The sequence below is a fragment of the Blennius ocellaris genome (assembly GCF_963422515.1).
Source record: "Blennius ocellaris genome assembly, chromosome: 5".
NCBI classification, from domain to species: domain Eukaryota; kingdom Metazoa; phylum Chordata; class Actinopteri; order Blenniiformes; family Blenniidae; genus Blennius; species Blennius ocellaris.
The window spans coordinates 29,719,760-29,734,524 of NC_137654.1; positions in this window are offsets into that span (position 1 = coordinate 29,719,760).

The following is a 14,765-nucleotide window of genomic DNA, read 5'->3' on the forward strand; positions in this document are numbered from 1 at the left end:
CTGGATCCTAGGAGCTGCATTCAGAATCTGCTGTGTCTGTGTGAGCTGGACTGGCTCCGCCCACATATGTATGGGAAGAGGAGGAAGTACTTTCTCTCGTGGCGCCATGTGCCAGAGCAGAGTCGCCTGCTTGTGGGAGGAGTCAAAGGGGGGAGGAGCCTTCCTTGATTGTGATTGGCTGAACCCCCAATGACACTATATGGGGTTTGATTTCTGATTGGCTGCTTGGAGAAACACACTTTTTAAAACCTGGAACAAACCAGGGGGAGAGAGGACACACTTTCTTCACTTCTGGGACGTCGTTCCTGGTTTGGAGATGATTATTACTGCTGGAGAACCTTTAGGAAGTGAATTTTGTACAACATAACCCCTTTAAAGATTGATTTCAGACGTCACGTCTAATTTTGCTTGATGTGTTTTATGTGCTTCCCTTTCTAACCCTAATAATATAAAACAAAATCTCAAAATATTGGTTTCTTGTTAAGAGAGATAAAACCTGCAAAAGTTTCTGAAGAGCGACTGAGACAAGAATACGACTCATGTGACTTTTTCTTTTCTTTTTTTTTCCACGGCCTTTCCTCACTATTACAAAGCGAGCTTGAAATTGATAGCGTAGCTCTGCGAGGGCCTCATCAAGGCTTCCCAGCTGCAGGCTGATGTGTGCGTTCTGCTCTGCAGAGAGCCGACCGGCTGCTGCTGCTGCTGCCGACACCGACAGCTGACGGAGGCGCTGCTCCTTCTCCACCGCGGAGCCGTCAGCCGCTCGCTGAAACGTCAACCCGTCGCAGAGTTTTTACAACCGCCGAGTGGCTGATGGCTTCACTCGATTCGCGCACGCAGCTCTTCGCCGCCACGCTGAGCAACGCTGAGCTTCAAAGGGAATAAAAAGACCGTTTCGTGAACTCCATCACCTGATGTCGATTCACAATTCTCAAGCTCAGGTTGTTTTCTTGTTGTTGTTGGTTTTTTTTTTTTTTTTGTACAACTCTGTTTGACTCGTTTCATTGCCACACTATCTTTTTCACTCCGCTTGGCCTTTAGAGGAATATGCTTTAAGAAATGAGGTCAGCGAAAAAGCACTGGTGCAGTGAAACACACACACACACACACACACACACGCACACACACACACACACACACACACACACACACACCTTCTCCATGTTCACATAATTCAGTCCATCACAGCAGCCGACTCACCGAACTGAGCACAGAAAGATTTTTTTTGTGAAGTTAATTTATTGCTACGTAGCCTCAATTACCTCCTTTCTGACTCTATTTTTCATTTTCAATGTCAAGTTTCTCCTGAGACCGAGCCTTATAACCACCTAATCACTTATGCTCCTTGAAATCCTTTTTAGTTACATCTCATTGGAGTTTCGAGAAATATATTCCGCTGCGTACCAAAGAGAGAATCCACAGTGAAAAGAAGAAGAGCTGCCGCTTCGGAGACGCTGGAGCCGTCAGTCAGGAACAATTCTGCTCTCTGACTGAAGACGATGGAGAATTAAGTCTGAACTGATGTGTAAACCGAGCAAAGCTGCTGAGCTGGTGAATCAATGTGTCTATTATCTTTTCCGGACAGATCAATGGAGCTGAGGAATGAGCTGTGAATGGCAAAAAAAAAAAAAAAGCCTCATGTAAACTCAACAGCTGATGGTGCGACTTCAGTGTCTTGAGAGACAACCTCTACCCGCTCTGATTATCCGTTTAGTTAAAGCCCGAAGACATCAAACTGACTTGACTCCCCAAACATCTAAAGAAATGTGTCAGTCTATTTTCCATACACTCAAACGAAGTGCGGGCCTTTCAGCACGTTACCACACCGCGCCCTTGACTCGGCTAACCGGAGGGAATATGGAGTCGATGAGGCGGTGACCAGAGGCGGCGAGGTGGCAGCAGCCAGGTAAAGCACAGCGAGGTAATCTAATAGGACACGTAAAAAGGGGCCTCTCCTCATGGCTTATTCATTACAGGGGATGCCATTACTGAGAATGGTTGCTGGCTATGTGAGGGATATGCTGGCGGGGGCATTTCCCCCCCCCCGGTGTCACCGAGTGCAGAGGAGAGGACAGATGCCGCGAGGCTGGACCGATGCTGCAGCAGCAGCAGCAGCAGCAGCTGCAGCAGCTGAATGCAGATCACACGTGCAGGCGGAGGACGCTCGACTCCCAGCCGACAGATAACGGTCTTCATGTGACACAGCTTCACGCCGACACTGACTGATCTGGACGGCCTCGCCGAGCCCACTCCCAATAGTCCATTATGCCACATTTGCTGATTCGGCGGATTTGTCCCCGGCAGGTGGGACAAGCTAATTGGAGAGAAAAGCTTGGTGTGTGACACACAAACTCTAATGTGCTTAAAGCCGGGGGAAGCACAACCTTGGCGGGATGCAGTCGGGGTTAATGCGAGATGCATGCAGCTCCTCCATCGCAGGGTTCAAGTGGGGGCGCAGGCAGAACAAAGTCATGAAATAAAATGGGGAAAAAAAGAAAAGCAGAGGCTCTCGCTCCTGCAGTGGGAAGCAGAGAAAGCTGCACTGCTGCAGAGAATTGTCAAGCCGCCGATGCCTCAAATGCAGAGAATCTCTAATGGAGGCGTCATTACCTGAGCTCATGCAGCGTGCTGCGAATGTCACTGAAAGTTGGGGAGTGCATGGCAAAAAAAAAAAAAAAAAAACCTGCAAAAAGAAGAAGTTTAACCTTTAACGTTTGACTAAATGATGGATGATCTCACTCTCACGGAGTTGTGCAACGCACAAAAAGACAAATTCGGCTTCTTTTTAGCGCACTGCAGAATAGCACCGGGAAAAGCGCTGCATCGTGGGTAATGAAGGGGATTTTTTTTGCACCTCGGGAGAGTTGTGAAACTTTAGCGCGTTTCAGACGGTGACATTCACTCACTGACTTGCATGATCGTTGCTCATTTGTCACGGTGTCTGGTGACACTGCGCGCAACAGTCCTGTGGCGTGCTTCGTGTTGAAATCCTTAGTCATCGCTTAGGTTACAGCCGATCAAGTTTACTTTTTGAACCGGCTGACGAGGAGTCGTCTGTTGAAATAATCGTCTCCCACATTAATCGGATATCTTTAAATTTTTTTATTCGATTTTATTTAATTTTTTTTTAACGAATGAATTCCTGAAGATTTCAGAGCGGGAGTTTGGAGGCTCTCTGTGGAGCGAGCTGGGCCTCGCTGAGGTTTCGAGAGCACCCTCATATCTCAAAGCAGCTTTTGCTGTGGTGCGAAAATGAATAAAGGAGGATGGAGGGTTACGAGTGTGTGGAAGGGGTCTCTCTCTCTCTCTCTCCCCCTCCTGTGAGGAGCCCTTTACACTGATGATTCTCCGGAGTGTTAAGGAGGAAGAGGAGGGGTTGCTGAGGACAGGGAGAAGAGGAGGGCGCACCGAGGATGCTCACACACACACACACACACACACACACACACTGACCCGGGAGGTTGCGTTCCCCTTTAAAAGTCCCATCCCACTCAGATACGCAGAGCTCATGCAGGATCTGCTGCGGCAGTCGGGGAACACTGCTGAGCTGTGCAGTTTATGCTGCCAGCGAGCGTGCAAAGAAGAGGAGGGGGAGCGAGTGCGTACGGGAGGAGGAGGAGGAGTGAGATAGAGAGAGAGCGGGAGGTGGGGAGAGAGAGAGTGCAAACAATGTCATTCTGTTCAGGAGGCAATGCTGCAGTCAACTTTGCCGCGCCATGAAAGCACATCACCAGCAAGCCAGAGGCTCAGAGTGAGTGCAGAGAAGTTTTCCTGCCCTCCTCCCTCCCTGCGACGCCGTCCGGCTCCCAGCTGCAGGTATACACCTCTTTCCTCTCTCGTCTTCTTCACACTGTGCGTCGATCTTTCCTCCACGCATCCGCCTCCGCGAGGGACCGGTGCACTTGTTTAGACCTTTAAAGCGGCGTCTCCTCGGGCGCCCCGCAGCGCCGGAGCTCCCGGCGGCTGCTGCCCCCCCCCATCGGTTCCAGCCTCGTCTGCGCCGGCGATGAGCGGGCGGCCAGACAGCCAGCCGGTCTGCAGTCAGGCTCCGCTGCTCCCTCATCCATGTTTAACGCGTGGTACGGGCTGGAAATAGCAGCCGGCGTGTCAGATAGCGGCTGGTCCACAGGACCCCGGGTTCTCCCCGGCCCGGGGGGGGGAGGGTGGGGGGGGACTCTCGTCTCCGCGGCTTTAAGACGAGCAAAGATTTTCCCGGCTCTCTCTCTCCTTGCGTCGGTATGTATATCAAACAAAAATGTGTATATTGTGAATGTGCTGCAGGGAACCGGTCACAGTTTACGTATGGCACTGCTGGTAGGATGTCTGAGCGCTGAGCGAGGCTACAGTGGCCTGCATGGGACAGGCCAGCTGTGCTGCAGTGATGAAGTTGTTCTGTAGCCACCGGGACTTTTCCTGCCGTCCTCTGAGTGGATAACGGGGCACAGTGCAGCTCCCCGACACTCAGTTTGGAGACTTTTGCAGAAGAAAAAAAAACCGTGTGAGGCAAGGTGTGCTGACCCATCTTCTTTTGCATTTAGACATTCGTGCATGTTCTTTTGTTTCTTGGATGTAAACAGGAATTGAAAGGTTAAACAATGTGGGAGCGCTGCTGCAGCAGAGCGGGCGGCCCGGCTCTGCCTCTCTACGCTCACAAAGTCCAGGTATCTACTTTTCTCTTCCTGCGGCGGTCGGGGAAAACCTTCATCAGTGTTAGTTTGGTTTAAAAAGTGAGTGGATGTGTGAGATTTGCGGTGTGGCTGTTGAATCCAGCCGGGTCAGTCGGCCTGTGTGCTGCAGGGCCCAGTCAGATCAGAGTTCACCTCAGGTAACTGTGCTAAGACCTTGAGAGAAAAAAAAAAAAAAAAAAAAGACGCCGGCCCTGCGTCGTCAGCTGCTTCTCTGAGAGGCGCCGGTCCAGAACATCTCTCTGGGCCTTTTTTTTTTTTTTGCTTTGCTTTTCTCCTCCATCTGCAAGCAGAACAATGAGAGCAGAGCTGCACTCCAGCTGCTACATCTGAGAACTGACATCATCTCCCAACATCTGCAGTTCTCCTGCTCGCACTTTTTCTCACTGAGGGAGGGTGCTGCACTGCCGGCAGAGGAAACTGCCGCACTCACCTGATGTTCCTTGCACCTCACTTCTGCCTGCCCCCCACCCCCCCTCCACCTCCCTCCCTCCCTCCCTCCCTCCCTCCTCCTCCTTGTCTCCAGTTTCTCTACTGTAGTCTCTCCTCTCCGAGGTACAGTTGCCCAGCACTCACCAGCATGCTTTGCACCTCTGTTTCTACCCCCTCCTCCTCCTCCTCCTCATCCTTTCTCCTCCTCACCCCCCTCTCCCCTGCTGAAAAAGTATGCAGCACATGCTCTCACCATCCTCCTTGAGCAATTTGCCTGAGTGAATAGAGAGAGAGAGAGAGAGAGAGAGAGAGGGAGAGAGAGAAAAGAGCCAGCGAGCCGGCAGCAGCACAGCAATCCTGCAGTGTCCTGCAGCAGCTGAGTTCCTGCAGTGCTGGCCCTCTAATAGCGCACACACACACACACACACACACACACACACACACACACGCTCTCAGACAGTCTTTCGGTCATGTGACGCCGTGGCGAGGCAGAAGCAGGCCGTCTCTCTCTGCTGGACAAAGATGAGTTTGGAGAGACAGGAATAGAAAAAATACACAAACACACACACACACACACTCACTCTGCTCGCAGAACTCACGGATATTAGACGATTGCACCCCCCCCACCCACCCACCCCTCCACCCCCACCCCCCAGTCGGATGGTGCATTGTCCCGTTCTCGCTCTCCCGTCCCGATGATGTAATCAATGCAGCACAAGCTTTGAACTTGCTGGTCTCTGGGTTCCTTCCTTTCCTCCCTGCGACTCCTCCTGCAACGCGAGGCCTCCGTCGGCGTCTCGGGTCAGAGGGATGAACGAGTCCCAGTTTCGTGTGGCGACGTGGCTTACAGAAGTGCAGAAGAATCATTTCCTGCAAGTTGAAGTGGATGCCGGTGGAGCTCCGGCCATCTCTCTCTCCTCCCGGAGGGAAAGAAAACAGATAAATTAGCAGCCAAAGCCACTTGGTTGGAACTGCAGCTGGCACTTTGTCAGCGCGCGGTGCAGTGCCGCATCACCACTTCCAATAAATTACAGCGAGTGTCTTGCAGGCGGCTGCGCCTCCGTCGGCTCTTCCACTAAAAGTTGCTCCTCTGTCAGAGCGAGCGACGACGAACCTGCCAGTTCATCGCGGACTGGAACTTCGCAGTGACTTTGCTCCTGCGCTGAAAAGGTCGTCGTCCCACGACGTACAGCCACGGCGCTGTGGAGGCGCTCGGGCAAGTCAAACTCGGACCATATTGTAAGCAGGTGAGTTTTTTTTTTTTAGTTTTTGCTGAGCTGGCGCCTGCTGCTGTCCCAGGATCTGCCTAGTGATCAACTTCCACTACAGCAGGGATGAACCGGCGTCACCCCGCCGCCGATTACGGGCAGAAAAAGAAAAAAACCAACCGAACATCAGAGCGGCTCTGAATCATTAGAACATTTTGATTCGGTTTAATGTGAACGAGCACACTGCGTACATTTGTACGTAGATGTGTCTGATCCATCAGACGGAGGATCCACTCCCAGCTGCAGCCAATAGATCGCTTCGCCACGCTGCCGCTCGAAGAAAGAATGAATATTTCAGAGGCGTTTCTTGTCTTTGCTGATGCATTCCCTGTGATTTTCACTTTTATAATTCATACTGACGGGCTTCATCTGGAATTGATGTGACCTACTGAGAGTTACTGTGTAATGTGATTTGATGAATCAGCGCCTTTCATTTGTGAGCTGTGCCGGTGCTCGGTTACGGCGTCTGTACACTATTCGTTCTGCCGTGGTAAAGATTAGCTGAGGGGGTGGGGTGGGGTGGGGGGGGGGTGAATACATGCTAATACGATCATGTGTGAGCTGCAACACCGCTGGAGCCCAGCGCCAACAATCTCCAATCACTTCAACCACTTCAGCCCCGGATGTCTAAAGGTGAACTTCTACGTTGGCGTCGCATCTTCTCAGTCGGCCCTCGCCGTGAATAAATCCGTCCACCGACCTGATGTGGCGTCTAAAAGACACTAAACTCCTCCAATGTGCCGCCGCGCTAACTGACTGGAGCAGGCTGAGTCATGCTGGGGCTTTTCTGGGTTTCCTACCCCCCCCCCCTTCTCTCTCTCTCTCTCTCTTTGCCCTGATCTTTCTGCTCCTCCCCCCCTTTTCTGGTCTGCAGGCTCCTGCACCCGGTCCGGCTGTTGGTGGCGTGTTGGAACATGCCTTGACTTGTTGTGCTGACTGAGTGGAGCGAAGAGAGAGAGAGAGAGAGAGAGAGAGAGAGAGAGAGAGGAAGAGGCTCAACACTCACTCTCCAGCTGACGTCCACTGCACACTGGATGGATGGATGGATGGAGGAGCCACGCCGCCACAGCCTGGTGAGTGTCAAATCCCCCCCCCCCCCCCCCCGCATGCGACTCAACCTGCGATCTGAACGCTGCCGTGGAGGTCCGGGTCGGTTGGTGGCTGCTGCTGCTGCTGCTGCTCACCTCGGGGTCTCTGACGAGGCCCGTGGGCCGCAAACCGAGCGCCGACTGGCAGCTTGGGTGTCGTCCCGGCGACGCCATGGCAACCACGCTCTTTTGCGCCGTGACGTCGGCGCGGACGAGAGCGCCGGACCGCGGCTCGCCGACCTGTTTCGGACGTCCGCCGTTTGAAGGCCGGATCCCGGGGTTGTTTTTGCAGAGGAGGAAAGTTGTGCTCTCTCCACTCAGGAGGCGCTCTGGCACATGATGAGGAAGTTACAAATGAGGCGTCATCAGCGTCACAGTCAAGAATAGAAATAAGCTCATACACACACACACAGAGACTGTCCACGTTGTCACATATAATCACATGCTACCGATAAGCTCTGCAGAAGGAAAAAAAAAATGTTTTTTAAACTTTGAAAACTTAAATACTCCACTCACTTGGTGACTCAGGGGGTAAAAATCGCTCCGCGCCTCCTGCACTATGACCGGTGTGTTTTACTTTGGTGTGGCGAGGCAGACAGTTACTGGGGCAACTGTGTTTTCGGGTAATCTGGTGCGTAAGATTCAAAAAGCCTTTAATTATTTACAGGCTGCAGTTTGACACTCGGTGCTCCGGGTGGGCGGGCGGGCGGGCGGGCGAGCGAGCGAGTGAGTGAGTGAGTGCAAACTGGATGAATTCAGACATTTAACACTGTTGCACCCAATGAAACGTCTATAATGTGAGATTTATATTGATAATACAGGACTTTAATATGGGGGGGGGGGGGGTCTCGCTCTCGTGCTACTCGACCCCCCCGTAGAGGCGAACCTCGGGCGCGTCATGTGTAACGCCGTTCAGGAACACGGCGCCACGGGAAATACTAATGTCCTTGTTGGCCGTAAGATGATTAGGTTTGTGGAATGGGGCTGGAGCGGGGAAGCATGACTGCTGGAGTGTTCGCCGACACTGGAACAAGCGAAGGAACAGCGAGGAGGAGGGGAGCGGAGGAGGAGGAGGAGGAGGAGGGGGAGGGGGAGGGGGAGGAGGCCATCCAGGATTCAGGAGGGCCTCGCGGTTTGAGTTTTATAGACGTTTAAGGGGGAATCTGCATGTTGTCGGCGAGCGCTGCAGTTAATGTTAATCTGAGTCAACACAGTGCATTGTGGGTAAATCTGTAGATGCATTCGCTTAGACGTTGTTAAACGGCCGGCGGTTCATACGGATACAAATCTGGACGTTCACTCATTCACTCATTTACAGGACAGTCCCCTTAACAAAATCCTGTTTCCTCTCTTCAAGTTTTTTTTTTTGTGTAAAATTCTTCTTTAATATCTGCGTCTATAATGTGGATTAGTGGAAAATCCTCACAACACACTTGCTTTGCAGTGTGAGACACGTAAATGTCCCCGAATGAGGATAAGCTCCTTAACAAGGCTGCAAGTATGCAAGTAGTGTAGTGGGGATACGACGAGTATCACAATACACACGCCGTTGCTTCAATATACTGAGCTGCAGCAACATCATGGGACCCTTTTTATTTTCCTTTAAACAATTTTTGGGAAACTGTGGCTAAAAAGTTGAAATTCACTCCTTGTGTAAAATTTCACTATTTCAATACATTTTTACAAACAAAAGAACTTTTCTGCATGTGAACGAAAAACACAGAAACACCAGCGAGGAATCAAGACTTTACAATACTCAGGTGTGTCGAACATAATCCCATCAAAACCTAAAGCTGATCAATAATCTGATGGGATTATACACGGGGTTCGAGCAGACAATATTTCACAACACGTTGAGCATGACGGCAGAATTGGGAACGATTGACGATCAGTTTTTAAATTATTGGTTTCATTCCAGCGCTTCACTGCTACGACTGTTTTTCGTCGTTCGTTGTCAAACTTCACTTAAATTCACACTAAATCAATTATAGTTGGTAAAAAGAAAAAAAAGTAAATCCAAAGCGGATGATTTGAGATTATTTCTAAAGCTATTTGCTGTTGTTATCTCAGGTAAATATCACTGGAGCAAGAAATTTAAATTTGACCCCCAAATTGTGTGTGTGTGTGTGTGTGTGTGTGTGTGTGTGTGTGTGTGTGTGTGTGTGTGTGTGTGTGTGTGTGTGTGTGTGTGTGTGTGTGTGTGAGTGTGAGTGTTCTCCTCATTAAGCACCTTCATCATGACCTTCATCACTAATGAAACTCCGAGCCCAAAAAGGATCTGAGGCTAATTTTAATACTTTAAAGTGAAAGTAAAATATCTGACGCCGTCAATCACACACTGTAAAATATGTTGACAGGAAGTCACACACACACACACACACACACACACACACACCAAACACAATTTCTAGCTTGAGAACTCTGCCTGTGTTGCGTTGGAACCAGTCATTCATTCATTCATTCATTCATTAGCAGGATTTGCTGATTCCACATTCCTCAGTCCTGCATTATGGATTTACATCAAGAAGTCCTGTCGTCACGTGCTGAGTGAGGGCACGCGCGCGCGCACGCACACACACACACACACACACACACACACACCACACACACACACACACACACACACACTGCTTCAACCCTGAACCAAACTGAGGAACGTCCAGCAGCAAACCTACCGACAGCCACACTTCTCATCCTCAACCCCCCCCCCCCCACACACACACACACACACACCTTCCACACCGGTTTCTGGTATCCGTGTTGTCCTGTCAGCAGAGCCGGGCCGCGGGTAGAGGACAGTATGGAACGGTCAGCCGGCCTAAAATAGCACTGCGGTAGCAAACGCCACTGATAGCCCGGGGATTTCAGCCGCCGTCCCCGAGGTACACACACACACACACACACACACACACACACACACACACACACACACACACACACACACACACACACACACACACACACACACACACACACACACACACACACACACACACACACACAAACGAAACATTGCATAGCACTCAAGTGAACACACACACACGCAAAAATAGACGGGAGCTAAATCAAACTTGAGCTTTTTCTTTTTTTTTGTTGCAAAATCATGAGTCATGGTAAATCTATTCTTAGTTTGGGGGTGGGTTTTTTTTTGGGGTTGTTTTGTTTTTGTTGTTGTTTGCCCAAGATATATGCACTTAAAAGTGATGCTGTGCAAAGAAGAAAAAGAAGAAGCTGCCAGAACATCCACAGTGTTCAGGAGCGGCAGATTTATCAGTCCGGGCCTCCGCACATGTGGACGAAACCGTTTCCCAAAGCCGATTGTGTTTATTGCATAAAACAATTGTTACCTAATGATTTTTTTTTTTTTCTTCTTCTTTCTTTTCTTTTCTTCTGTTCCAGAGCTGCTGGCGGATCACTGCACCGCCCTCGGGGTCTGTTTTACCGCGAGGCCTTCCAGCAAACTGCCACTGCGGAGCGGCTCCGGGGGGGGGGGGGGGGAGGAGGAGGAGGAGGAGGAGGGGGGGGGGGACAGAGGGACGGACGGATGGACGCAGGCGGCTGCTGTGGGTGTTTCTCTGGCAGTGTCTTAGCTGGTTGTTGTGAGGAGTGAGAACGAAGCAATCAGCAAGTATACTGCCGCAGAAATTCTTCGCAATGAGAAGCCCCGGGATCACAGCCAACGCAGGGGGGGGGGGGGGGGGGAGTGAGGTAGCGTTCGTCATCCCTGCAGATCCTGCGACGACTGTAAGTTATTTTGTTTTGTTTTTTTAAATGTTAAGAATCTAATGCAGAGACGCCTGAAGACGACAGAGAACGTGGCTTTTTTTTATTTATTGTTTTTAACGGAGCAAAAGCGTCAACTTCCACGCCGCATGGTGACCCTCTGCTGCCACCTGGTGGCCCAAAGCGACTTCCCAGCATGCATTTGTTCATCCGGCACTGCACCAATCTGGTTTCCACTCAAGTTAAATCCACCAACATAAATCTGGCCCGCATTTTTCTCCGAAACCTGTTTTATTTCTCCTTCTAATTAAATGGGGGTTTGTTTCTTCTTTTCATGTTAATAAAAGTTGCATAAAGACGGATTCATCTCGTTTGCCTGGTTTGTTTTTGCCTCACGCCTCTTGTACTGACGGTGAACCACCGGGGAGCACTTTTCTTTTCAGGTGTCGGTCGCTCCCTCGATTTCCTCGGTCGACTGACCTGAAAAGCGCTCGTGTGATTCTGATGATTGTGCAGGTGTTTCTTTTCCGCTGCAGACTGCAGTAAACATCTTCCACTGCACTGCTGCAAACACACACACACACTAAAAATAAATCAAAAAAAAAAAAAAGAGGTGGTTGCAGGTTTCTGGGCTGCAGCAGTGCACAAGCAGTCAACTTGTGATCTCATACAAGGTCACAGCCTCGCCGGCTTCACACCTTTTGTCCTCTCCTGCTGTTTGATAAAACTGCACTGACACGTCATTAACTGGACACGAGGTGCAGCAGAAGCCTCTCATTAATCATCATAATGCTTTTTAAAAAAAACAAAAAAACAATTATTATTATTATAAGGCTCAAGGGACCGAAAACTGTGATTTTGAGGGGGAGGGTGTATTTTAAAATGCGGATTTTTAATATATTGTTCCACAACGCCCAGTAAATGTGGAATATTTATGTTTGTTGATTTTGGATGTAGAATTTTGTAATCTTGCAGAATTCATATTTTCAAATTAATTCAATCAGTTTGTTTTTAATGTAACGACGCTATTTATGATTCACATTTGACAATAATTAGTATTTTTCTTTCTCACCTAAAAACTTCTTTTAAACAAGCCTGTCCTTCTTAAAACTGTCAGTTTTTGCGTTGGTTTAGGTTTTATTGCTACTTATATGTCTCTGCTTGTTTTTAACTGCAATTTTATTTATCTATTTTTTAAATTTTATTTATTTATTTAAAAAAATATTGTAATGTAAAGTGACCCTGGTGTTTGAAAGGCTCTCAGAAATCAAATGTATTATTTTATTATTATTATTATTAGTAGTAGTAGTAGTAGTAGTAGTAGTAGTAGTAATAGATTCAACCATTTTCACATGTTTTGACTGGATTCTTTGATGGTAGGATGAGAATTATTTACAGATGAACAACAGGAATAATGAACCTAACTGAACTATTACGAGTTAAAGTCCCTAATGACGTAATATCAGTGGTTTTAAGTTTAAACATAAACATTTTTTTTGGGCTAATCCGTATTCAATCTGGGTCATTTTATGGAGATTAAAGTAGTTTGTGACGCTCCGGAAATTCATTGGCAATTTCTTCAATGATGAATTATAAAAGAATAAAAAAAATCATATTTCCGTCTTGAGTTTCAATACAACAGTGATTCAGATTTTGACACGAAGTCAAGAATTTTATTTCGACCTCTTTGAGCACATTTTACAGAACACATGAATATCAAATGAAACCATGACGAAACCGATGCAGGAGTGATTGAGCCCAGATTTTAAAATATTATAAGCTTCAAAATCACAATTGTGATTTTTAACCTGTGAACCACAAATCGTGAGAAACTTTGACACCGTTAAATAAGTATGGGCAAAATGTGAGTCGTACATTGTGGAGTTACATTAAAAAAAGAAAAATGGACGCCCAGAATGTTTCCATTCATTTAAATGATTAATTCTGCACGATTATGTCTCAGCAACAGCATGAGATTCTTCAGCGAAACAGAATGGAGTCTTAACAGCTCTAGTTTAGCCTTAAAATATTAAATTATCTCTAATCTCTCCCTTCTGAGACCAGAAAGCTGTCAAATAAATTCTTATGCATGGGGACGTGTGAATAAAACTTCAATTTCAGCTTTTTAAAACCCAAAAAAAATTACGAAAAATCAAAAGAACATAACATGTCAGTTACGAAGCGGCTCTTTTTTCGGGGAGGATGAAACATTTGCGGTTGGACTCACGTTTGCGGTCCGACTGGAGTGGAACTCGCTTCCATCCTCTGTGACGTGTCTTCGTCCTGTGCAGAGTCGCTGGAGTCCATCACAGCTTCCTGTGGACGAGGGCGGGACACACCTGGACAGGTGCATCATGGGACAAACACAGAGGGACAAACAATCACACACAATCAGAATTCACACCCAGGGGCAATTTATGGTCGCAAAATAACTTCACATGCACGTTTTGGGACTGTGGGAGGAAACTGGAGCACGCACGAGCACGCACACACACACACACACACACACACACACACACACACACACACACACACACACACACACACACAGGTATTCGAACCCAGAACCCCCTGCTGTGAGGCGAGAGAGCAAATCACTGCCCCAAAAATCACTTTCATGATTTCTTTAAGTTACTTCTTCATATCCAAATATATATTAATTTAAAATTCTAGGAGAAACGTGGTCAAAAGGACATTTTTGCTCTGAAAACTCTTCCAGAGTGATAAAAAAAAAAAAATCTTTATAACTTATAAAAGTGAATGAAACGGGGATTAAATATATTTCCCCTCAAAATCACTACTGCTGCACATGTGGTGTCTATGATTTTCACATGAGGTAGTGTGTTTAAAAATTAATTTCCATTTACTTCCATGACAAACTTCAGACTGTGAAATAAAATAAAAACAACCCACAAGTATCTGGCCTCGGCTCTGGAAAGAAAAACATATAACTCACCCTACAAAAGCATGATGAAGAAATAAATACAATATACCCCCACGTGCTTCCTGGGTGCACGTAAATTGGCACGTGCGTAATATTACGTCACTGTGCGTAACGTTTCCTGTTGTCCAGGTGAGGCAAAGTCCGAGATATTCTTGTATCAGAACACAAATAATCACAGTCCTCGAAGTTGTTTTGAAAAAAATTATTATTATTATATTTTTAGTGACATTAAAAAAAAACTTTCTCCGAGGGATCATTATTTTTTCCACCAGATGTACACTGTACAACACTGCCCCCACAGGTCAGCAGCGGTATTACCCCGAGCACATAGGGGTAATTGATTAATCCTACATTGAATTAATTATCTAATGGCGAATTTATTGGAGGACTGTGATATTTCTGAATCCTGGACAGACACCATGTTCCAACCAGCGGTTCAACGCTGCTTTAATGTCAAACTGTCAAACTTTCCCTTCATATAATTGTATTATCTTGTATTTCGTGACGCTTCTTTATTACCTTACAAAAAAAAAGTAAAGTAAAACCAATGTTATTTTATAAATTGCATTTTTGTTCAATTTAAAAAAAAAAAAAAAAGAAAAGAATAATATAATAATGGTATTGT